At 46.7% G+C, this 24,781-nt stretch overlaps 1 protein-coding gene across 14 annotated transcripts in view; it reads right to left on the reverse strand.

The window, feature by feature from the left end:
* Positions 1–24,781, reverse strand: part of LOC139387224 (muscleblind-like protein 1) — a 115,432-nt gene that overhangs the window by 81,686 nt on the left and 8,965 nt on the right. For 3 of the 14 annotated variants that reach the window (XR_011629142.1, XM_071133320.1, XM_071133317.1), the window contains exon 1: positions 12,080–12,492. The exons of 9 other annotated variants lie outside the window; for them this stretch is intronic. The gene's annotated coding sequence lies outside the window, so the exon portion shown is untranslated. Of the gene's footprint in view, positions 1–10,777; positions 11,018–12,079; positions 12,493–24,781 lie in introns of those variants that run through there. 2 more of the 14 variants (XM_071133308.1, XM_071133309.1) reach the window with 2 other exon arrangements.

The following is a 24,781-nucleotide window of genomic DNA, read 5'->3' on the forward strand; positions in this document are numbered from 1 at the left end:
GCTTCCTGAGGAATGACTGGGTGCTGGATATATTATTAGCTAGGTGCTGCTTGAGCTCGCACAGATGCTATATTCAAAGTTTGTTGCAGCTGACAGCGTCTTCAGAAAGCACTCACACCCCTTGGATTTTTCAACATGTTGTGTTACAGCCTGAATTTAAAATGGATTAAACTGAGATTTTGTGCCACTGTCCTACACACATTACCCCATAATGTCGGAATTATGGGCGGAATTATGTTTTTAGAGTGCCAAATTTTAAACACAGATTCAACAACAAAGACAAGGGAGGTTTTCCAATTCCTGGCAAAAAGAAGAGCACCATTTGGTGGATGGGTAAAAAATCAATTTTAAAAAGCTGACATTTTGAATATCCCTTTGAGCATGGTGAAGTTATTAATTACACTTTGTATGGTGTATCAATACACTCAGTCACTACAAAGATACGGGTCTCCTAGGAAGGAGGCACGAGAGGAAGGACACTGCTCAGGGATTTCACCATGACACCAAAACAGTAACAGAGTTTAATGGCTGAGAGTTTAAAACTGAGGATGGATCAACAACATTGTAGTTACTTACCAAGACAACATTGAATGTTCCCAAGTGGCCTAGTTACAGTTTTGACTTAAATCGGTTTGAAAATCTATGGCAAGATTTGAAAATGGCTGTCTAGCAATGATCAACAACCAACATGATAGAGCTTGAAGAATTAAAAAACATATCATTTGCAAATATTGTACAATCCAGATGTGCAAAGCTCTTAGAGACGCTGAGGCAATCGCTGAGATTCTAACAGGCATTGACTCAGGGGTGTGAATACCTATGTAAATGATATATTTCTGTATTTCATATTCAATAAATTAGCAAAAATGTCTTCCCAAATCCCAGCGTCCACACTAATTTTCACTTTTTCATTTTGTGAGCAGATGGGTGAGAAAAAAAAATTATTGAATCCATTTTAAATTCAGGCTGTAACACAACAGTAAGAATTCTTTCTGAAGGGAATGTACTTGCACTCTCCAAAGCACGTAAATGAAGCATACAAATGATGAATGTGCAAGTCTGAAGAGTAGTATGCATAATGGGAGCAAAGAACTGAAATATTCTGAGCTGTTAGCCAAACTATGTGCATGTGCTAACAAAACTAACCTAGCATGGAATGAGGACCCTAATTGAACTGTCCTGAGAGCTGCCTGTATGTGCCACTCACAGAAAGAAAACGCCACAGCAGTTTATTTCCCTGTTCTTTAGTAAAGGAGAGGAGCATCCAGTTTCAGCATAATGACAGATTCAAAGTCGGTGTGCCGAAATAGGCCTTCGAAGTGGAGGGTGCCGGAGGAAGCACAATACCACGGCCATGGCCGTTTGGTTTAAATATCAGAGGAAGAGGAACAGGTTATGTTTAGAAATATGCATTGCACAACAAACAACGGCTTTTCATTCCAATAAGAGCAAAAAGGAATGACGGTGTGTTTGTACACAGGGACGCGTTAAACTCATGACCAGACACATGGAGGATAATGGCTCCCCTGGTGGTCTAACGAGGAAGCCATCGGCTCACATTTACATTTGTGTCTCATTGACTGTCACAACAGGTGAAACTGCACACGCTAGAACAGACCTATTGCTCTGCTTGTGGCATATGAATGATACTGTATGGTGCACATAAGAAGCTCTTTGATCAGTACTAGGGCCAGGAGTTTTTCTGGCCTATGTCTCCTGATCAGGAAACTCTCCTGACCCTAGTTAGGTGACCTAGACCCAGGGGAGAATGGGCCCTCTCTCATTGAAGCCACAGAAGTTCAAGACCGACCGCGGTGTTGCAGGCATTGTTAGCAGAAAACAGGATCCCCTATTATAGTTAATGGAAAAATTGTCATCTTCACGGTCAATCTTTGTGTAAATAAAATGCACAAGATGTATTTTACACTGAACAAAAACATAAACACAACATGCAACAATTTCAAAGATTTTACTGAGTTACAGTTCATATAAGGAAATCAGTCAATTGAAATAAATTAATTTGCACCTGTTGGTCACAGATACTTTTTTTTTTTAAAGGTAGGCAGTGTGGATCAGAAAACCAGTCAGTGACCACCATTTGCCTCATGCAGCACAACACATCTCCTTCGCATAGAGTTGATCAGGCTGTTGATTGTGGTCTGTGAAAATGTTGTCCCACTCCTCTTCAATGGCTGTGCAAAGTTGTTAGATATTGGCGGGAACTGGGACACGCTGTCGTACATGTTGATCCAGAGCATCCCAAACATGCTCAATGGGTGGTGAGTATGCAGGCCATAGAAGAACTGTGACATTTTCAGTTCCAGGAATTGTGTACAGATCCTTGTGACATGGGGCCGTGCGTTATCATGCTGAAACATGAGGTGATGGCGGCGGATGAATGGCACATCAATGGGCCTCAGGATTTCACCATGATATCTCTGTGTATTCAAAATGCCATTGATAAAATGCAATTGTGTTCGTTGTCCATAGCTTATGCCTGCCCACACCATAACCCCACCGCCACCATGGGGCACTCTGTTTACAATGTTGACATCAGCAAACCGCTCGCCCACAAGACGCCATACACGCTGTCTGCCATCTGCCCAGTACAGTTGAAACCGTTTTTTAATCCATGAAGAGCGCACCTCTCCAGTGTGCCAGTGGCCACTGAAGTCGGTTACAACGCAGAACTGCAGTCAGTTCAAGACCCTGTGAGTACAACGAGCATGCAGATGAGCTTCCCTGAGACCGTGTCTGACAGTTTGTGCAGAAATTCTGGTGGCTGGTGTCAGATCATACCACAGGTGAAGAAGCTGGATGTGGAGGTCCTGGGTTAGCGTGGTTGCATGTGGTCTGCAGTTGTGAGACCGGTTGGACGAACTGCCAAATTCTCCAAAACCACATTGGAGGCGGCTTATGGTAGAGAAATTAATATTAAATTATCTGTCAACAGCTCTGGTGGACATTCCTGCAGTCAGCATACCAATTACACTCTACCTCAAAACGAAAACAAAAATCTATGCCATTGTGTTGTGTGACAAAACTGCACATTTTAGAGTGGCCTTTTATTGTCCCCAGTACAAAGTGCACATGTGTACTGATCATGCTGTTTAATCAGCTTCTTGATATGCCACACATGTCAGGTGGATGGATTATCTTGGCAAAGGAGAAATGCTCACTAACATGGAGGTAAACAAATTGGTGCACAAAAGTTGTGAGAAATAAGCTTTTGTGTGCTTGAAAAATGTCTGGGATCTTTTATTTCAGCTCATGAAACATGGGACCAACACTTTAAATATTTACATTTTGCATTTATATTATTGTTTGGTGTAAAAATTGCACACATAAGGATACATGAGTTGCCTATGGCAGCCTGCGGTACCCTGGTCGGCCTTCAACTTGAGTTACTCAATGAGAGGGGACAGCACTGAGCTAGCCTGCAATGTCACTTCCTGGAGTAGTTTAGTATATTCAGTATATACAGTCATTGTCTAGACCCGGTGACCTGGAAAACATTCCAGTCGGGGCATACTGTCAGGAAAAACTCCTGGCCCTAATCACTATATACACCCATGCCAACTTCTGTCTTAGTGTCTGTATTTCTGTCGACAGTATGTATGTCTACCACTGAACGCTAACCTCATTTCCTTACCTAATCTAATTTCCTTACCTAACCTTATTTCTTTACCTAACCTCATTTCCTTACCTAATATCCTTCCCTTACCTAACATCATTTCCTTACCTAGCATCATTTCCTTACCTAACCTCATTTCCTTACCTAACCTCATTTCCTTACCTAACATCATTTCCTTACCTAACATCATTTCCTTACCTAACATCATTTTCAATTTTCGGATCAATAAATTAGATCCATATATGAATTATCCCTTGGTAGGTCATGTTAGCACTGGTAACCAGGCTTATATAGAACCTGTAGTATAAATGTAAGTTTATGATGAGTTGAATCACCAGAAAGATTGTTGTAAGTTTTAAATAGCAATGAATCATATGATAAGTTATGATGTTTTAAAACTAACAATCAATCCTTAGTTACTACACAAGCCAGAGTGAGAGAGTGAGAATGAGAGAGAGAGAGGGAAAGAGGAAGAGAGAGAAAGAGCATTGAGAGAGGTAGAGAGAGAGAGCGAGAGAGAGAGAGAGAGCGAGAGAGAGAGAGAGAGAGAGAGAGAGAGAGGGAGAGAGAGAGAGAAAGTGAGGGGTATCATTAAAAGTTATAGCCTGCTGTCTCTCTCTGTCTCTGAAGTGGATGTCTGGGGTTTCCCACAGGGGCTTGCAGGGCTGATGTAACATAATGGGTCCAGAACAACAACAACAGGACTGTGTTGACACATCTACCCTTTACCACACACACACACACACACACACATCTGTTAGCACACACACATCTACCCTTTACCAAACACACACACATCTGCCCTTTACCACACACATCTACCCTTTACCAAACACACACACACACACACACACACACACACACTCACCTATGTTAGCACACACACATCTACCCTTTACCAAACACAAACACATCTACCTCATTCTGAAACACACACACACACACACACACACACACACACACAGAGGCTTGGAGTGGACAAGCTCTATGACATACACCTAAAATAATCAAATGTATTCAGTGGGGCCTGAAATTATTGACACCCTTGAAAATAGAGCTCTTTCGTCATACACAGCAATGGTGGGTTTGGCGTCGATATGAGAATTAATGAGTAGAAAATAAGCTACTGTAAAACATGGTGCTGGATCGCTGATGTTATGGGGCTATTTTGCTTCCACTGGTCCCGGGGCCTTGTTAAGGTCAACAGCATCATGAATTTTACCCAGTACCACGACATTTTAGCCAAAATCTGGTTGTCTCTGCCAGGAGGCTGACACTTGGCCGCAAATGGATTTTCCAACAAGACAATAACCCCAAACAAATATCAAAATCCACAAAGAAATGGTTTATTGGCCACAAAATCAACATGTTGAAATGGCATTCTCAGACTCTGGACTTGAACTCCATTGAAAACCTGTTGTTTTAACTGAAGAGGGCAGTACATCAGAGCAGATGAAGGATATCAAAGATCTGGAAAGAATCTGTATGGGGGAATGGTCTAACATCCCTCCCAATGTGTTCTCCCATCTCAGAAAACATTTTAGAAAAAGTCTGCCATCCAGGAGCTCTATACCAGGCAGTGTCAGAGGAAGGCCCGCCCCCCCCCCACACACACACACACTCTTTTACACTCTATATTGTTATCATCTATGCATAGTCATAGTGCCCCCGCACATTGCCTCTGTACTGGTACCTGCTGTATATATTGTTATTTTACTGCTGCTCTTTAATTACTTGCTACTTTTATCTCTTATTCTAATCTGTATTTTTTTTTTTAAACTGCATTGTTGGTTAGGAGCTCGTAAGTAAGAATTTCACTGTAAGGTTGTTGTATTCGGCGCGTGTGACTAATAAAGTTGGATTTGATTTGAAGGTGAGGTATAGAAAGGTATTGAAAACAGGGGTGTCAATCATTTTGACCTCTACTTTTTTTGAAAAAAATAAATATTACTTGTTCAAAAATATATTTTTCTCTGAGCAATTGTTATTAGTAAAATAATCTAATTTCCACAAAAATGTTTTGCATACAATATAGCTCAGAATGTGTAATATGTATTTGATACAGTCATCTTTGCTCATCTTTCTCAAGGGTGTCAATCATTTCAGGCTCCACTGTACATTGTCAGTGTAGGAATGTGTCTCTTCCAGAGATTTTAACCGATATACAAGGATGATTCTTACATTCATGATTCTATTAGTAGCTTTGCATTAAAGCCTTGCAGTAACAAAGTAGCACGGTTGTCTTTAGGTCAGGCCACAGCTGAACCCTGTCTGGTATTTCTTTGACCAACTCAGTGGCCTTGTTGCTTGAGTGTCTGCTGTGAGATTGTAAAAGTTGGGAGTTCAATCTCCATCCTAGTCATACCAAAAACTGTAAAAAAAAATGGGACCCAGTGAATCTTTATTTTACCTTTATTTAACTAGGCAAGTCAGTTAAGAACAAATTCTTATTTTCAACAGCCTAGGAACAGTGGGTTCCTGTTCGGGGCAGAACGACAGACCTTGTCAGCTCGGCTACCCTGCCGCCCCAAGTGTTTGGCACGATCCTTTAGTGGTTGGCACTAAAGGATTACTTCTGGATTTTGGCAGTGAGGCCCTTTATCGACTTCACCAGTCAGATGAACGTGTGGATACCATTTGTATATCACTTTGTCCAGTATGAAGGAAGTTAGAGGTTGTTTTGTGAGCCAATGCTAACTAGCATTAGCGCAATGACTGGAAGTCTGTGATATACCCATAGACTTCCAGTCATTGCGCTAACGCTAGTTAGCAATTGCGCTAGCGCTAGTTAGCAGCTTCCTTCAAACCGCACGCAGAGACATAACAATAGTTTCCATGTGTTCATCTAACTCTGGGGAAGTAGATAAAAGCCCACATTACCAAAATCCCAAAGTATCCCCTTAAGAAAAAAGATTGGGGATAGACTGGCGTCCTGTCCATGGGGTGTACTTGTACATCAAGCTGCCTCACGCTACATAAACAGGATATAGACTGCTGCTCCTATTTCAGCTTGCACAAGCCAAGGCTACTTACTTACAGAACTTACTTACAATTGTCTATAGGTCAGGTCACAGCTCAAACCTTCACTATTATTTATTTTTCAGTAGGTTTTTAATTCATTCCAGGCATAATACTTCAAATCTACCGAGACAATGAAATCAGATAACCAGGTAAGCTGCCAGTAGTCTGGTTCAGTTACGGTCAACCTACCAAGCATTCACGGTTGGACCGTGTAGCAGTGGTGGAATTGCCGGCTACCTCAGTGCCATGACAGCATGGTATGGAGTGTGATATGGGTGTAATATGAGGTGTCACACGGTTCAAACACAGAGGAAAACACGGTAATAACATGCCTGTAAACACAAAACCGCCACTATACTGAAGGCTTAACCTGTCAGTGGGAACCTCTCAGGCACTTAATCCTGTCCTCAGGGCAGAGCACAGATCATAGAGAGATACTGGGAAACATCCACACACACACACACACACACACACACACACACACACAACGTATGTCAGCAATTTATTCCACGAGGGATTGAAGAACACAGTACAGTTAAAAAAGAAATATGTGTTTGCAATTTATTTTGCTGCTGTATTGGGAGGAGTCTCCCTTGTCAAAGAGATGTTTAATATCAGCAAGATCAAGTCATTCCACAGAGGAAAGCTCCCTTCTATAAAGGAAAGCTCCATTCTACAGAGGAAAGCTCCATTCTACAGAGGAAAGCTCCATTCTACAGAGGAAAGCTCCCTTCTACAGAGGAAAGCTCCATTCTACAGAGGAAAGCTCCCTTCTACAGAGGAAAGCTCCATTCTACAGAGGAAAGCTCCCTTCTACAGAGGAAAGCTACATTATACAGAGGAAAGCTACATTCTACAGGGGAAAGCTACATTCTACAGGGGAAAGCTCCATTCTACAGAGGAAAGCTACATTCTACAGGGGAAAGCTCCATTCTACAGAGGAAAGCTACATTCTACAGGGGAAAGCTACATTCTACAGGGGAAAGCTCCATTCTACAGGGGAAAGCTCCATTCTACAGAGGAAAGCTACATTCTACAGGGGAAAGCTACATTCTACAGGGGAAAGCTACATTCTACAGGGGAAAGCTCCATTCCACAGGGGAAAGCTCCATTCTATAGAGGAAAGATACATTTTACAGAGGAAAGCTCCATTCTACAGGGGAAAGCTCCATTCTACAGAGGAAAGCTCCATTCTACAGGGGAAAGCTACATTCCACAGAGGAAAGCTCCATTCCACAGAGGAAAGCTCCATTCCACAGAGGAAAGCTCCATTCTACAGGGGAAAGCTCCATTCTACAGAGGAAAGCTACATTCTACAGAGGAAAGCTACATTCTACAGGGGAAAGCTACATTCTACATGGGAAAGCTCCATTCTACAGAGGATAGCTACATTCTACAGGGGAAAGCTCCATTCTACAGGGGAAAGCTACATTCTACAGGGGAAAGCTCCATTCTACAGAGGAAAGCTCCATTCTACAGAGGAAAGCTCCATTCTACAGAGGAAAGCTACATTCTACAGAGGAAAGCTCCATTCTACAGAGGAAAGCTCCATTCTACAGAGGAAAGCTCCATTCTACAGAGGAAAGCTCCATTATACAGGGGAAAGCTCCATTCCACAGAGGAAAGCTCCATTCTACAGGGGAAAGCTCCATTCTACAGAGGAAAGCTCCATTCTACAGAGGAAAGCTACATTCTACAGAGGAAAGCTACATTCTACAGGGGAAAGCTACATTCTACAGGGGAAAGCTCCATTCTACAGAGGAAAGCTACATTCTACAGGGGAAAGCTCCATTATACAGGGGAAAGCTACATTCTACAGGGGAAAGCTCCATTCTACAGAGGAAAGCTCCATTCTACAGAGGAAAGCTCCATTCTACAGAGGAAAGCTCCATTCTACAGAGGAAAGAACCATTCTACAGAGGAAAGCTCCATTCTACAGAGGAAAGCTACATTCTACAGAGGAAAGCTCCATTCTACAGAGGAAAGCTACATTCTACAGGGGAAAGCTACATTCTACAGGGGAAAGCTACATTCTACAGGGGAAAGCTACATTCTACAGGGGAAAGCTACATTCTACAGGGGAAAGAACCATTCTACAGGGGAAAGCTCCATTCTACAGGGGAAAGCTACATTCCACAGAGGAAAGCTCCATTCCACAGGGGAAAGCTACATTCTACAGAGGAAAGGCAAAACCCACTATGCTAGTGTTTCCCAAACTCGTTTTGTTTTTTGCCCTAGCGCTACACAGCTGATTCATGAAGCTTTGTTTATTTGAATCAGCTGTGTAGTGCTAGGGCAAAAACTAAAATGTACACCCAGTGGGCCCAGGATCTAGTTTGGGAAACACTGCAATCAGCAGTGTATCTCTATCTGCCTGCCTCTGCCTGGACCAATGAAAACAATGTAACTCACAACAACTACATTCCTCATCAGTGCTTCAACCACAGACACCAGGAAACAATGGGGAAACCGACAGGGGAGGAGGAGAGGAGAAGGGAGGAGAGGTGGAAAGGAGAAGGGAGGAGAGGGGGAGAGGAGAAGGGAGGAGAGGAGAAGGGAGGAGAGGTGGAAAGGAGAAGGGAGGAGAGGGGGAGAGGAGAAGAGAGGAGAGGAGGAGAAGGGAGTACAGGAAGAGAGGAGGAGAGGAGAGGTGGAAAGGAGAAGGGGGGAGAGGGGGAGAGGAGAAGGGAGGATAGGGTGAGAGGAGAAGAGAGGAGAGGGGGAGGGAGGAGGAGAGGAGAAGAGAGGAGATGAGAAGGGAGGAGAGGGGGAGAGGAGAAGGGAGGAGAGGAGGAGAGGAGACGGGAGGAGAGGAGGAGAGGAGAAGCGAGGAGATGGGGAGAGGAGAAGAGGGGAGAGGAGGAGAGGAGAAGGGAGGAGAGGTGGAAAGGAGAAGGGAGGAGAGGGGGAGAGGAGAAGGGAGGAGATGAGAAGGGAGGAGAGGTGGAAAGGAGAAGGGAGGAGAGGGGGAGAGGAGAAGAGAGGAGAGGAGGAGAAGGGAGTACAGGAAGAGAGGAGGAGAGGAGAAGAGAGGAGAGGAGAAGGGAGGAGAGGTGGAAAGGAGAAGGGGGAGAGGGGGAGAGGAGAAGGGAGGAGAGGAGAAGGGAGGAGAGGTGGAAATGAGAAGGGAGGAGAGGGGGAGAGGAGAAGAGAGGAGAGGAGGAGAAGGGAGTACAGGAAGAGAGGAGGAGAGGAGAAGAGAGGAGAGGAGAAGGGAGGAGAGGTGGAAAGGAGAAGGGGGAGAGGGGGAGAGGAGAAGGGAGGATAGGGTGAGAGGAGAAGAGAGGAAAAGAGAGGAGAGGGGGAGGGAGGAGGAGAGGAGGATGGAGGAGGAGAGGAGAAGAGAGGAGATGAGAAGAGAGGAGAGGAGAAGAGAGGAGAGGGGGAGGGAGGAGGAGAGAAGAGAGGAGAAGAGAAGAGAGGAGAGGAAAAGAGAGGAGAGGGGGAGGGAGGAGGAGAGGAGAAGAGAGGAGAGGGGGAGGGAGGGAGGAGGAGAGGAGGAGGGAGGAGGAGGAGAGGAGGATAGAGGAAGAGAGGAGAAGAGGAGAGGAGAAGAGAGGAGATGGGGAAGGAGGAGGAGAGGAGAAGAGGGGAGAGGAGAGGAGAGGGGGAGGGAGGAGGAGAGGAGGAGAGAGGAGGAGAGGAGAAGAGAAGAGAGGGAGGGAGGGAGGGAGGAGGAGAGGAGGTGGGAGGAGGAGAGGAGAAGAGAGGAGAGGAGGAGGAGAGGAGAAGGCAATAGACAGCAGTATTCATAAAGTATCTCAGAGGAAATCAAGAGGAAACATAGAGAAGAAAAGAACAGAAGGGAGGAGAAAGGAGAAGAAGAGAGGAGAAGAGAGAGGAGAAGAAGAGAAGAGAAGAGAGAGGAGAAGAAGAGAGGAGAAGAGAGAGGAGAGGCCAGGACTGTAAAGTCTAAAGCCAGAGAAGGAGGGTTCAATGAAGATAGCTAGTAGCTACTGTTTCCCTTCAGCCCACAACCAGTCATAACGCTCCCTCGGTACGTCTTCTCATCATGACACACAGACAACAGGACAAACATTACTCTTGAACACACATGTTAAAACCATTACATGACATTATAACTGAATCTCTCTCAGCCGTTCAAAGTATGTTCTCACTTACTTAGCTACGGTTCAACAGCGTCGCGCCGCTACCTAGTAAAGACCATCCATGCTCTTGGGTCTCTCTCTCTACTCCATTCCTCCCTCTGTTTCTCACTTGTTCTCTCTTTCTCGCACTTTCTCAGTTACTCCTTCTCTGTGAGACACACGCAGGCAGTCACACACACTCCCACAGACACCCTCTCACACACTCCCACAGACGCCCTCTCACACACTCCCACAGACACCCTCTCACACACTCCCACAGACGCCCTCTCACACACTCCCACAGACACCCTCTCACACACTCCCACAGACACCCTCCCACACACTCCCACAAACACCCTCCCACACACTCCCACAGACACCCTCTCACACACTCCCACAGACGCCCTCTCACACACTCCCACAGACACCCTCTCACACACTCCCACAGACACCCTCTCACACACTCCCACAGACACCCTCCCACACACTCCCACAGATGCCCTCTCACACACTCGCTCCTCTCCTTCCGTGACCCGGAATGTTTGGCAGGGTTCTACTGTACTGAAATACAGCGCTCGCCATATAAGGTAGCAGCAGCTCCACATGTCACACATCATTTACATGTAGCAGGCGGGGAGTTCACCTTACACACACACACACAGCACACACACGAGCGCGCGCTGCACGCTAAAAACCACGCCACCCCCTTACGCTGGCGTTCAGAGAAGGGAGGAGAAAGAAACAGAACGAAAAGAAGGAAAGTAGAAAATAGGTCTTAAGTTTAGTCGTTAACCAAGCCTCTCTCTGGTTGGCTGGTTGGTTCCCAACATGTTGAGTTGTTGAGTCAGACAGAAGGAATGGATCTATTGATCTACTTCCCTGCTTCCCGGAGCAACCACGACCCACTACACACACACACACACACACACACACACACACACACACACACACACACACACACACACACACACACACACACACACACACACACACACACACACACACACACACACACACACACACACACACACACACACACAAGCGTTCCCCACAGGAAGAAGCTATTGAAGCTATTGTGTGACCTTCTATTTTTGGTCTGGTATGCGTTTTCTGTGTGTGTGTGTGTGTGTGTGTGTGTGTGTGTGTGTGTGTGTGGTGTGTGTAAGGCATAACAAACAGATGTTACACACAGACGCAGGCAGAGCCTAAAGCTAACAAACCCCAGCATATCTTTCCTTTAAAACAGGCTGGTCCCTTACTGCAGTCAAAAAGACAGTCCATCGCCTCGTCACAGAGAGCGAGAAGGAGAAAGAGAAATGAAGACGGAAACCCTTACCTCTCACATCGCTGTTGGGTTTGTCTGTTGAGTGTGTATGTCTGTGTGTGTTCAGACAGGCCGTGACAGCAGAGCCCCAGGCACCGGCTGGACCATTCTCAGGCAGAGCAGAGAGGAGCGAGGGAGAGGAGCGAGGGAGAAGACCGGAGCGAGCGAGAGAGCGAGTGAACAAGCAAATGAGTGAAGGCGCCACGCGGAATAGTGTGGTGGGAGAGGAGGAGTGTCTGCCTCTGTGTGTGTGTTTGTGTGTGTGTGTGTGTGTGTGTGTGTGTGTCTTTGTGTTGCTGGCTGGGCTCCGTGCGCTAGTGTCTCCCCTTCCCTACTGCTGTTGGTGGCTGTGATCTGTGATGTGTCTCTGGACGACCGACTGCTGCAGCTTGTGGAGAGCTGCACTCGCTGGACGCCTGGCTGCACTGTAGCAGCAGCTGGAGAGGAGGAGTGGAGAGGAAGAATAGGGGGAGGCACCACTGACTGCGCTGCTGCAGCTTCCTGGCTGCTTCTCTCTCTCTCTCTCTCTCTCTCTCTCTCTCGGTCTGCTCGCTCCGCCCACTAGACCAACATCAGGAAGTGCTCTGTTACAGCAACACTGTTATTTTCAAGGAAGAGAGAGACAGAGAGAGGAGGGAAGAGAGAGAGAGAGAGAGAGAGAGAGGAGGGAAGAGAGAGAGAGAGAGGGAGAGAGAGAGAGAGAGAGAGAGGAGGGAAGAGAGAGAGAGAGAGAGAGAGAGAGAGAGAGAGAGAGAGAGAGAGAGAGGAGGGAAGAGACAGATTGTGGAATAGATCAAGAGAGGAAAGAGTTAAAGAAAAGTGGGAGATAGAAGGGAGGGAGAGATAGAAGAGATAGATAGAAGAGAGGGAGAGATAGAAGAGATAGATAGAAGAGAGGGAGAGATAGAAGAGATAGATAGAAGAGAGGGAGAGATAGAAGAGATAGATAGAAGAGAGGGAGAGATAGAAGAGGGAGAGACATAGAAGAGGGGGAGACATAGAAGAGGGGGAGACATAGAAGAGGGGGGAGACATAGAAGCGGGGGGAGACATAGAGGGGGGGACATGGAGGGGGAGACATGGAGGGGGAGACAGAGGGGGAGAACGAGGGGGAGACACAGAGGGGGAAGATAGAAGAGGGGGAGATAGAAGAGGGGGGAGACAGAGGGGGAGACACAGAGGGGGAGAGATAGTAGAGGGGGAAGATAGAAGAAGGGGGAGATAGAAGAGAGAGAGAGATAGAAGAGATAGATAGAAGAGAGGGAGAGATAGAAGAGGAGGAGAGATAGAAGAGGGGGAGAGATAGTAGAGGGGGAAGACAGAAGAGGGGGAGATAGAAGGGAGGGAGAGATAGAAGAGATAGATAGAAGAGGGAGAGACAAAGAAGAGGGGGAGACATAGAAGAGGGGGAGACATAGAAGAGGAGGGAGACATAGAAGCGGGGGGAGACATAGAGGGGGGGACATGGAGGGGGAGACATGGAGGGGGAGACATGGAGGGGGAGAACGAGGGGGAGACACAGAGGCGGAAGATAGAAGAGGGGGAGATAGAAGAGGGGGGAGACAGAGGGGGAGACACAGAGGGGGAGAGATAGTAGAGGGGGAAGATAGAAGAAGGGGGAGATAGAAGAGGGAGAGAGATAGAATAGGAGAGACAGAAGGGGAGAGATTTAAAAAAGATAGGAGGAAGAGCAAGAGGGGAAAGAAGAGGGGGTGAAACAGTGGAAAGAAGTTGGAAATAATCAAAAGATTAAGGGAGCGAAGGGAAGGAATTCAGGAGAAAATTCTGGAGGGCTTCTGACAGATTACACCGGGCTTCTTTCCTGAGCCTTGCTCCTTCAGTGCCTCAATAATATGGCACGCAATGAACACACACCTTCGCCAGTCAGTCTACCTCCAAACCCAGCTATACCCCCAGCCCCAGCCTCAGCCTCGGCATTTGAGTCAGCCCCATACCCCACCTACCACCCCAGCCCAGCATAGCCCCAGCACCCCAGCCCACTGGCCCAGAACCTCAGTTTAAGCCCCAGCCTACCACTCCATCCCCCAGCCTCCAGCCCCAGCCTACCACTCCATCCCCCAGCCTCCAGCCCCAGCCTACCACTCCATCCCCCAGCCTACCACTCCATCCCCCAGCCTCCAGCCCCAGCCCAACTTAGCATGGGAAATTCCCTGAGAATCTGTGTCAAACGTTCTCAGGGATTTTTTCTGCTTCGAAAAGTCAAAGTCCAAAAAGTGTAACAAATATCAAATTGGAAATATATGAATTTTATTATATGTTTATACATTTTTGGAGGGGAAAAAAAACTTGAATTGTAAACTTAAGCGACTAACACCAGACAGTATGTAGAAAAGATGATGGACCTATATATTTTATATAATAAATATTTGAAATCTAACAATCACTAAAATAGGAGTATTGATGATGTTATAATGTTTGAGCATAATAATAATAATAATAATATTAATAATATGAATAATAATATTAGCCATGGCAAAATGCATAGAATTGCAGGAACTTAGAATTTTTTTAAACATTTCTCTCTCATGTCCATGGAGAAATCTGTAAAGAAATCTGTAAAGATATTACAAGATGGGGGCCTCAAATGTTATTTTCATGGGCCTTGACCGTATTCAACCGCACCGTGGGCTGACCTCGCCCATTAACACCCCCCCCCCCCCCCCCCCCCACCCACCCCCCCACATAAGCTCCTTTTTTGATCCAGAAAAAAGCCTGGTTCTGGAAATGCATTGGGAAGCAGATATTCCTTACTGAGCCAGACGAGGCCCAGCAGCCCCTCATAAAGACTGCCTTCACTGGGCCAGACAAAGGCATCACCTGGCCTGTCTGGTCTGCACAGCTGTGCCAGTGTTGACTTAGGCAACACCATCCCTACTTATCCTCCTCCCGGGGAAAGCAGGAGCCTCTCGGAGCAGAATTTGGACCCAATACTGCAATACCCTGGAGCCACGGGAAGATAGTTATCCTGATATCATGAGCCATCCCACAGGATTACAAGCACAGCGCTCACGCCAAAAAAAGTACTTATTTATTGATTTACTTGTGCGTATTTGGAGAGGGGTTGCGTAAAGATGTGTAGTTATTCATTTGCGTGTGTTTGTCTATCTAGTACTTATTTGTGTATTGACATGTTTGTGTCTATTTTCATTGGACAGATGTGTCTATTTTCATTGGACAGATGTGTCTATTTAGTGACTATTTCCATTCTTGTGACAGTTCTATCTTTCTATGATTTGCAGAGAGCATTATTATTTATTATTATCTTGTTATTTCTTGTTGATTTACCACCGGCAGATTCTGAGGTCTCCCCCCCCCCCCCCCCCCCCATCACCACGAAAACATAGAATGCCAGGGTACGGGTCTCCAGAACCACGGGTCTCCAGAACCACAGGTCTCCAGAACCTATCACAGCTCACAGACACATATAAAATATTTTACCAACACGTCATAGTAGACAGATACAGTATACCGACTAGAAGGCCACAACACAATGAGAGAGAGAGAGAGAGAGAGAGAGAGAGAGAGAGAGAGAGAGAGAGAGAGAGAGAGAGAGAGAGAGAGAAGAAAACTAGAATGCTATTTGGCCCTAAACAGAGAGTACACAGTGGCAGAATACCTGACCACTGTGACTGACCCAAACTTAAGGAAAGCTTTGACTATGTACAGACTCTGTGAGCATAGCCTTGCTATTGAGAAAGGCCGCCAAAGGCAGACTTGGCTCTCAAGAGAAGACAGGCTATGTGCTCACTGCCCACAAAATGAGGTGGAAACTGAGCTGCACTTCCTAACCTCCTGCCCAATGTATGACCATATTAGAGACACATACTTCCCTGAGATTACATAGATCTACAAAGAATTCGAAAACAAATCCAATTTTGATAAACTCCCATATCTACTGGGTGAAATTCCACAGTGTGCCATCACAGCAGCAAGATCTGTGACCTGTTGCCACAAGAAAAGGTCAACCAGCGAAGAACAAACACCATTGTAAATAAAACCCATATTTATGCTTATTTATTTTCCCTTACAACACTGTATATATACGTAATATGACATTTGTAATGTCTTTATTGTTTTGAAACTTCTGTATGTGTAATGTTTACTGTTAATTGTTATTGTTTATTTCACTTTTGTATATTATCTACCTCACTGGCTTTGGCAATGTTAACACATGTTTCCATGCCAATAAAGCCCCTTGAATTGAATTGAGAGAGAGAAAAAAAATAGCCCTGATCAATAAACTATTCTCTCTCTCTCTCTCTCTCTCTCTCTCTCTCTCTCTCTCTCTCTCTCTCTCTCTCTCTCTCTCTCTCTCTCTCTCTCTCTCTCTCTCTCTCTCTCTCTCTCTCTCTCTCTCTCTCTCTCTCTCTCTCTCTCTCTCTCTCTCTCTCTCTCTCTCTCTCTCGCTCTCTCTCTCTCTCTCTCTCTCTCTCTCTCTCTCTCTCTCTCTCTCTCTCTCTCTCTCTCTCTCTCTCTCTCTCATTGTGTTGTGGCCTTCCTAGTCGGTATACTGTATCTGTCTACTATGACGTGTTGGTTTCTTTGGTTGGTAAAATGTTCTATTTGTGTACCAATTGATGGAAAGTGTTGTTGGGGGAAAAACATACAACATTATAAAATCCATGTACACAAACAACAAGTCTGCGGCTAAAATTAACAAAAAAACACACATTTCTTTCCACAGGGCATGGGGTGAGACAGGGATGCAGCTTAAGCCCCACCCTCTTCAACATATATATTAACAAATTGATGAGGGCACTAGAATAGTCTGCAGCACCCAGCCTCACCCTACTAGAATCTGAAGTCAAATGTCTACTGTTTGCTGATGATCTGGTGCTTCTGTCACCAACCAAGGAGGGCCTACAGCAGCACCTAACAGTAAGTCTTAGTAAGACAAAAAATAATAGTGTTCCAAAAACGATCCAGTCGCCAAGGACCACAAATACAAATTCCATCTAGACACCGTTGCCCTAGAGCACACAAAAAACTATACATTGACCTAAACATCAGAGCCACAGGTAACTTCCACAAAGCTAAGAACGATCTGAGAGACAAGGCAAGGGCTTTCTATGCCATCAAAAGGAACATAAAATTAGACATACCAATTAGGATCTGGCTAAAAATACTTGAATCAAAAAAAGAAACGTCCTCACTGTCAACTGTCTTAGGCGTCTCACAGTATGGCCATTACAATTTATTGCCCTGGCCACATCTGCAGTCTTCGTGCCTCCTTGCAGCGTACCTAAGGCACATTCACGCAGACGAGCAGGGACCCTGGGCATCTTTCCTTTGGTGGTTTTCAGAGTCAGTAGAAAGGCCTCTTTAGTTTTCATAACTGTGACCTTAATTACCTACCGTCTGTAAGCTGTTAGTGTCTTAACGACTGTTCCACAGGTGCATGTTCATTAAATGTTTATGGTTCTTTGAACAACCATGGGAAACAGTGTTTACAATGAAGATCTGTGAAGTTATTTGGATTTGTATGAATTATCTTTGAAAGACCTGAAAAAGGGACGTTTCTTAAAAAAGTTCTTAAAAAAAGAAGCCATTTCCCTTTACGGTTGTGAGGTCTGGGGTCCGCTCACCAACCAAGAATTCACCAAATGGGACAAACATAAAACACCAAATAATGCATGCAGAGCAGAATTAGGCTGATACCCGCTAATTATCAAAATCCAGAAAAGAGCCGTTAAATTCTACAACCACCTAAAAGGAAGCGATTCTCAAACAAAGCCATCGCCTCCAGATATATTAACCTGGAGAAGAGTCCCCTAAGAAAGCTGGTCCTGGGGCTCTGTTCACAAACACAAACAAACCCCACAGAGCCCCAGGACAGCAACACAATTAGACTCAACCAAATTATGAGAAAACAAAAAGATAATTTCTTGACACATTGAAAATAATTCACCAAAAAAACATAGGAATGCTATTTGGCCCTAAACCACTGTGACTGACCCAAAATTAAGGAAAGCTTTGACTATGTGCAGACTCAGTGAGCATAGCCTTGGGATTGAGAAAGGCCGCCGTAGGCAGACCTGGTTCTCAAGAGCAGACACTGCCCACAAAATGAGGTGGAAACTGAGCTGCACTTCCTTACCTCTAACCAAATGTATTAGAGACATATATTTCCCTCAGATTACACAGATCCACAAATAATTTGAAAACAAACCCACAGCAGCAAGATTTGTGACCTGTTGCCACAAGAAAAGGGCAACCAGTGAAGAACAAACACCATTGTAAATACAACCCATATTTATTTTCCCTTTGGCACTATAGCTATTTGCACATCATTACGACACTGTATATATACATAATATGACATTTGAAATGTCTTTATTCTTTTAGAACTTTTGGTTATTATCTACTTCACTTGCTTTGACAATGTTAACATATGTTTCCCATGCCAATAAAGCCCCTTGAATTGAACCGAATTGAAAGAGAGAGAGGAGGGAGGGCGAGAGAGGGGGAGGTAATGAGAGGGAGGGAGGGTGAGAGAGGGGGAGGGAGGCCACAGCCGCAGATTTGGGTCCAGGGATCATTTTTTTTACCCATAGAGAGTATGCGAGGTCAGAGGTGTTGTTGCACTTGACTATTGCAACCAGCTTCCCTCGGCCTAACTGGAACAAAGGTGAACGCCTAGTTCGGAAAATAGTTGAATCAAGCTTCCATAAAAAAAACAGACATTTTGTCTATGACTCCAATCGTTTCATCACCTACAGTATTTCAGTGAAATGTCAGTCATTTAATGGCAGTGCACTTCTACACTACATGTTCCCCAGGACTCTCTCTCTGTCCTCTCTCTCTCCCTCCTCTCTTTCGCTGTCCTCTCTGTCTCTCCCTCTCTGTCCTCTCACCTCTCTCTCTCTGTCCTCTCACCTCTCTCCGTCCTCTCGTCTTTTTCACCTCTCCCTCTCTGTCCTCTCACCTCTCCCTCTCTGTCCTCTCACCTCTCCCTCTCTGTCCTCTCACCTCTCTCTCTGTCCTCTCACCTCTCTCACCTCTCTCTCTCTGTCCTCTCACTTCTCTCTCTCTGTCCTCTCATCTCTCTCTCTCTCTGTCCTCTCGTCTCTCTCATCTCTCTCACTCTCTGTCCTCTCACTCTCTCTCTCTGTCCTCTCGTCTCTCTCACCTCTCTCTCTCTGTCCTCTCATCTCTCTCTCTCTCTCTGTCCTCTCGTCTCTCTTACCTCTCTCACTCTGTCCTCTCACCTCTCTCTCTCTCTGTCCTCTCACCTCTCTCTCTCTCTGTCCTCTCACCTCTCTCTGTCCTCTCACCTCTCTCTCTCTCTGTCCTCTCACCTCTCTCTCTCTGTCCTCTCACCTCTCTCACCTCTCTCTCTCTCTCTCTGTCCTCTCACCTCTCTCTCTCTGTCCTCTCATCTCTCTCTCTCTCTGTCCTCTCGTCTCCCTCACCTCTCTCACTCTCTGTCCTCTCACCTCTCTCTCTCTGTCCTCTCGTCTCTCTCACCTCTCTCTCTCTCTGTCCTCTCGTCTCTCTCACCTCTCTCTCTCTGTCCTCTCATCTCTCCCTCTCTCTGTCCTCTCGTCTCTCTCACCTCTCTCTCTCTCTGTCCTCTCACCTCTCTCTCTCTCTGTCCTTTCACCTCTCTCTCTCTCTCTGTCCTCTCACCTCTCTCTCTCTCTCTGTCCTCTCACCTCTCTCTCTCTCTCTGTCCTCTCACTTCTCTCTCTCTCTGTCCTCTCACCTCTCTCTCACTCTTTCCTCTCGTCTCTCTCACCTCTCTATCTCTGTCCTCTCATCTCTCTCTCTCTCTGTCCTCTCACCTCTCTCTCTCTGTCCTCTCACCTCTCTCTCTCTCTGTCCTCTCACCTCTCTCTCTCTCTCTCTCTCTGTCATCTCACCTCTCTCTCTCTCTGTCCTCTCACCTCTCTCTCTCTCTGTCCTCTCACTTCTCTCTCTCTCTGTCCTCTCACCTCTCTCTCTCTCTCTGTCCTCTCACCTCTCTCTTTCTGTCCTCTCACCTCTCTCTCTCTCTCTGTCCTCTCACCTCTCTCTCTCTCTGTCCTCTCACCTCTGTCTCTCTGTCCTCTTGTCTCTCTCACCTCTCACCTCTCTCTCTGTCCTCTCACTTCTCTCTCTCTGACCTCTCATCTCTCTGTCTCTCTCTGTCCTCTCGTCTCTCTCATCTCTCTCACTCTCTGTCCTCTCACCTCTCTCTCTCTCTGTCCTCTCGTCTCTCTCACCTCTCTCTCTCTGTCCTCTCACCTCTCTCTCTCTGTCCTCTCACCTCTCTCTCTCTCTCTCTGTCCTCTCACCTCTCTCTCTCTCTCTGTTCTCTCACCTCTCTCTCTCTCTGTCCTCTCGTCTCTCTCACCTCTCTCTCTCTGTCCTCTCACCTCTCTCTCTCTCTGTCCTCTCACGTCTCTCTCTCTCTCTCTCTCTCACCTCTCTCTCTCTCTCTGTCCTCTCATCTCTCTCACCTCTCTCTCTCTCTGTCCTCTCACCTCTCTCTCTGTCCTCTCGTCTCTCTCACCTCTCTCTCTCTCTGTCCTCTCACCTCTCTCTCTCTCTGTCCTCTCATCTTTCTCACCTCTCTCTCTCTGTCCTCTCGTCTCTCTCACCTCTCTCTCTCTCTGTCCTCTCGTCTCTCTCACCTCTCTCTCTCTCTGTCCTCTCATCTCTCTCACCTCTCTCTCTCTCTGTCCTCTCATCTCTCTCACCTCTCTCTCTCTCTGTCCTCTCACCTCTCTCTCTGTCCTCTCGTCTCTCTCACCTCTCTGTCCTCTCACCTCTCTCTCTCTCTGTCCTCTCATCTTTCTCACCTCTCTCTCTCTCTGTCCTCTCATCTCTCTCACCTCTCTCTCTCTCTGTCCTCTCACCTCTCTCTCTGTCCTCTCGTCTCTCTCACCTCTCTCTCTCTCTGTCCTCTCGTCTCTCTCACCTCTCTCTCTCTCTGTCCTCTCACCTCTCGTCTCTCTCTCTCTCTCTGTCCTCTCGTCTTTCTCACCTCTCTCTCTCTCTGTCCTCTCGTCTCTCTCACCTCTCACCTCTCGTCTCTCTCTCTCTCTCTGTCCTCTCGTCTTTCTCACCTCTCTCTCTCTCTCTCTCTCTCTCTCTCTCTCTCTCTCTCTCTCTCTCTCTCTCTCTCTCTCTCTCTCTCTCTCTCTCTCTCTCTCTCTCTCTCTCTCTCTCTCTCTCTCTCTCTCTCTCTCTCTCTCTCTCTCTGAGAGCTTTCTCTGAGCCAGTGCTGGTTAGTTACAACCGTAAGTGTAATCTTTGATGGACATCGGTTTTCCCCATTACTGTTCACACACATGGAAACAGATCCATTTAGAGCCAAAATGACTGCTTTTAATTAGCTCTAATATGATTCTCTGCTCTCGATGAGAAACTGGGGCCCCGTATGGGTCTGTAGGTCTGTGGTCACATTAGGCCAGGTCACTCAGATCCAGAATGGAGGAATAGTTTGCTTGGACCTGTGATGGAGGAACAGAGTGATTGATGCTGTTCTGGCTCCAGTGGAGAAGCAGCACTAGGAACTCTCACTCAGATCTGGGCTCAATGTGAAACTCTTCAGACACTGACGTGGAATTTCCCTCTCCCTCTGTTTGCATCATGCCAGTACTTTGCACTCACTCCATCTTGCTTTTTCTCTTTCTCTCTCTTTCACTCTCTCTCTCTTTCTCTATTTTGATTGTGACCATTTCCTCTCAGCACTCAACCCCTTCTCTATTTGTCACAACCACAGAGTACATTTCTCTCCATTTAAAGTGAAAACAACAGTACTGTGGACAGTTTTGTGGTTATAACAAGTCGTCTCAATGGTTGTTTTTAAAGTAACATACTTTTCCGCACAGATCCTCTAACAACACTGATGGCCTCATCAATATTTGCCCTCATGTTGCCCTCATGTTGCCCTCATGTTAGCCTCATGTCAATCAAAAATCTATCAATTAATCTTTCTCCTCCTGCTTGCTCAATATAATTACAATGACTTCAAGTAGTTTCTCTTCTTAGAATCAACTGGTGTGTGTGTGTGTGTGTGTGTGTGTGTGTGTGTGTGTGTGTGTGAGAGTGTTTCAGAATGAGGTGAGTAGTACGTGCAAACAGGAACAGTCACACACTGCGGTTGACAAACTGTTGCTCGCTGTGGCGCTAATTCCGTTTTCGAAACCAAAGGCGGGAAGGGGGGGAGGGGGCAGTCACGTAAACTACTGTTGACTGATAGACAACAGGGGGGAGGGGCAGTCACGTAAACTACTGTTGACTGATAGACAACAGGGGGGAGGGGGCAGTCACGTAAACTACTGTTGACTGATAGACAACAGGGGGGAGGGGGCAGTCACGTAAACTACTGTTGACTGATAGACAACAGGGGGGAGGGGGCAGTCACGTAAACTACTGTTGACTGATAGACAACAGGGGGGAGGGGGCAGTCACGTAAACTACTGTTGACTGATAGACAACAGGGGGGAGGGGGCAGTCACGTAAACTACTGTTGACTGATAGACAACAGGGGGGAGGGGCAGTCACGTAAACTACTGTTGACTGATAGACAACAGGGAGGAGGGGGCAGTCACGTAAACTACTGTTGACTGATAGACAACAGGGGGGAGGGGGCAGTCACGTAAACTACTGTTGACTGATAGACAACAGGGGGGAGGGGGCAGTCACGTAAACTACTGTTGACTGATAGACAACAGGGGGGAGGGGCAGTCACGTAAACTACTGTTGACTGATAGACAACAGGGAGGAGGGGGCAGTCACGTAAACTACTGTTGACTGATAGACAACAGGGAGGAGGGGGCAGTCACGTAAACTACTGTTGACTGATAGACAACAGGGAGGAGGGGGCAGTCACGTAAACTACTGTTGACTGATAGACAACAGGGAGGAGGGGGCAGTCACGTAAACTACTGTTGACTGATAGACAACAGGGAGGAGGGGGCAGTCACGTAAACTACTGTTGACTGATAGACAACAGGGGGGAGGGGGCAGTCACGTAAACTACTGTTGACTGATAGACAACAGGGGGGAGGGGGCAGTCACGTAAACTACTGTTGACTGATAGACAACAGGGAGGAGGGGTCAGTCACGTAAACTTCTGTTGACTGATAGACAACAGGGGGGAGGGGCAGTCACGTAAACTACTGTTGACTGATAGACAACAGGGAGGAGGGGGCAGTCACGTAAACTACTGTTGACTGATAGACAACGGGGGGAGGGGCAGTCACGTAAACTACTGTTGACTGATAGACAACAGGGAGGAGGGGGCAGTCACGTAAACTACTGTTGACTGATAGACAACAGGGGGGAGGGGGCAGTCACGTAAACTACTGTTGACTGATAGACAACAGGGGGGAGGGGGAAGTCACGTAAACTACTGTAGACTGATAGACAACAGGGGGAGGGGGCAGTCACGTAAACTACTGTTGACTGATAGACAACAGGGGGGAGGGGGCAGTCACGTAAACTACTGTTGACTGATAGACAACAGGGGGGAGGGGCAGTCACGTAAACTACTGTTGACTGATAGACAACAGGGGGGAGGGGGCAGTCACGTAAACTACTGTTGACTGATAGACAACAGGGGGGAGGGGGCAGTCACGTAAACTACTGTTGACTGATGGACAACAGGGGGGAGGGGGCAGTCACGTAAACTACTGTTGACTGATAGACAACAGGGGGGAGGGGGAAGTCACGTAAACTACTGTTGACTGATAGACAACAGGGGGGAGGGGGCAGTCACGTAAACTACTGTTGACTGATAGACAACAGGGGGGAGGGGGCAGTCACGTAAACTACTGTTGACTGATAGACAACAGGGGGGAGGGGGCAGTCACGTAAACTACTGTTGACTGATAGACAACAGGGGGGAGGGGGCAGTCACGTAAACTACTGTTGACTGATAGACAACAGGGGGGAGGGGGCAGTCACGTAAACTACTGTTGACTGATAGACAACAGGGAGGAGGGGGCAGTCACGTAAACTACTGTTGACTGATAGACAACAGGGGGGAGGGGCAGTCACGTAAACTACTGTTGACTGATAGACAACAGGGGGGAGGGGGCAGTCACGTAAACTACTGTTGACTGATAGACAACAGGGGGGAGGGGGCAGTCACGTAAACTACTGTAGACAGATAGACAACAGGGGGGAGGGGGCAGTCACGTAAACTACAGTTGACTGATAGACAACAGGGGGGAGGGGGCAGTCACGTAAACTACTGTTGACTGATAGACAACAGGGAGGAGGGGGCAGTCACGTAAACTACTGTTGACTGATAGACAACAGGGGGGAGGGGGCAGTCACGTAAACTACTGTTGACTGATAGACAACAGGGGGGAGGGGCAGTCACGTAAACTACTGTTGACTGATAGACAACAGGGAGGAGGGGGCAGTCAGGGGGCAGTAAACTACTGTTGACTGATAGACAACAGGGGGGAGGGGGCAGTCACGTAAACTACTGTTGACTGATAGACAACAGGGGGGAGGGGGCAGTCACGTAAACTACTGTTGACTGATAGACAACAGGGGGGAGGGGGCAGTCACGTAAACTACTGTTGACTGATAGACAACAGGGGGGAGGGGCAGTCACGTAAACTACTGTTGACTGATAGACAACAGGGGGGAGGGGGCAGTCACGTAAACTACTGTTGACTGATAGACAACAGGACAACAGGGGGGAGGGGGCAGTCACGTAAACTACTGTTGACTGATAGACAACAGGGGG

The sequence above is a fragment of the Oncorhynchus clarkii genome, chromosome 28, assembly GCF_045791955.1.
Source record: "Oncorhynchus clarkii lewisi isolate Uvic-CL-2024 chromosome 28, UVic_Ocla_1.0, whole genome shotgun sequence".
NCBI classification, from domain to species: domain Eukaryota; kingdom Metazoa; phylum Chordata; class Actinopteri; order Salmoniformes; family Salmonidae; genus Oncorhynchus; species Oncorhynchus clarkii.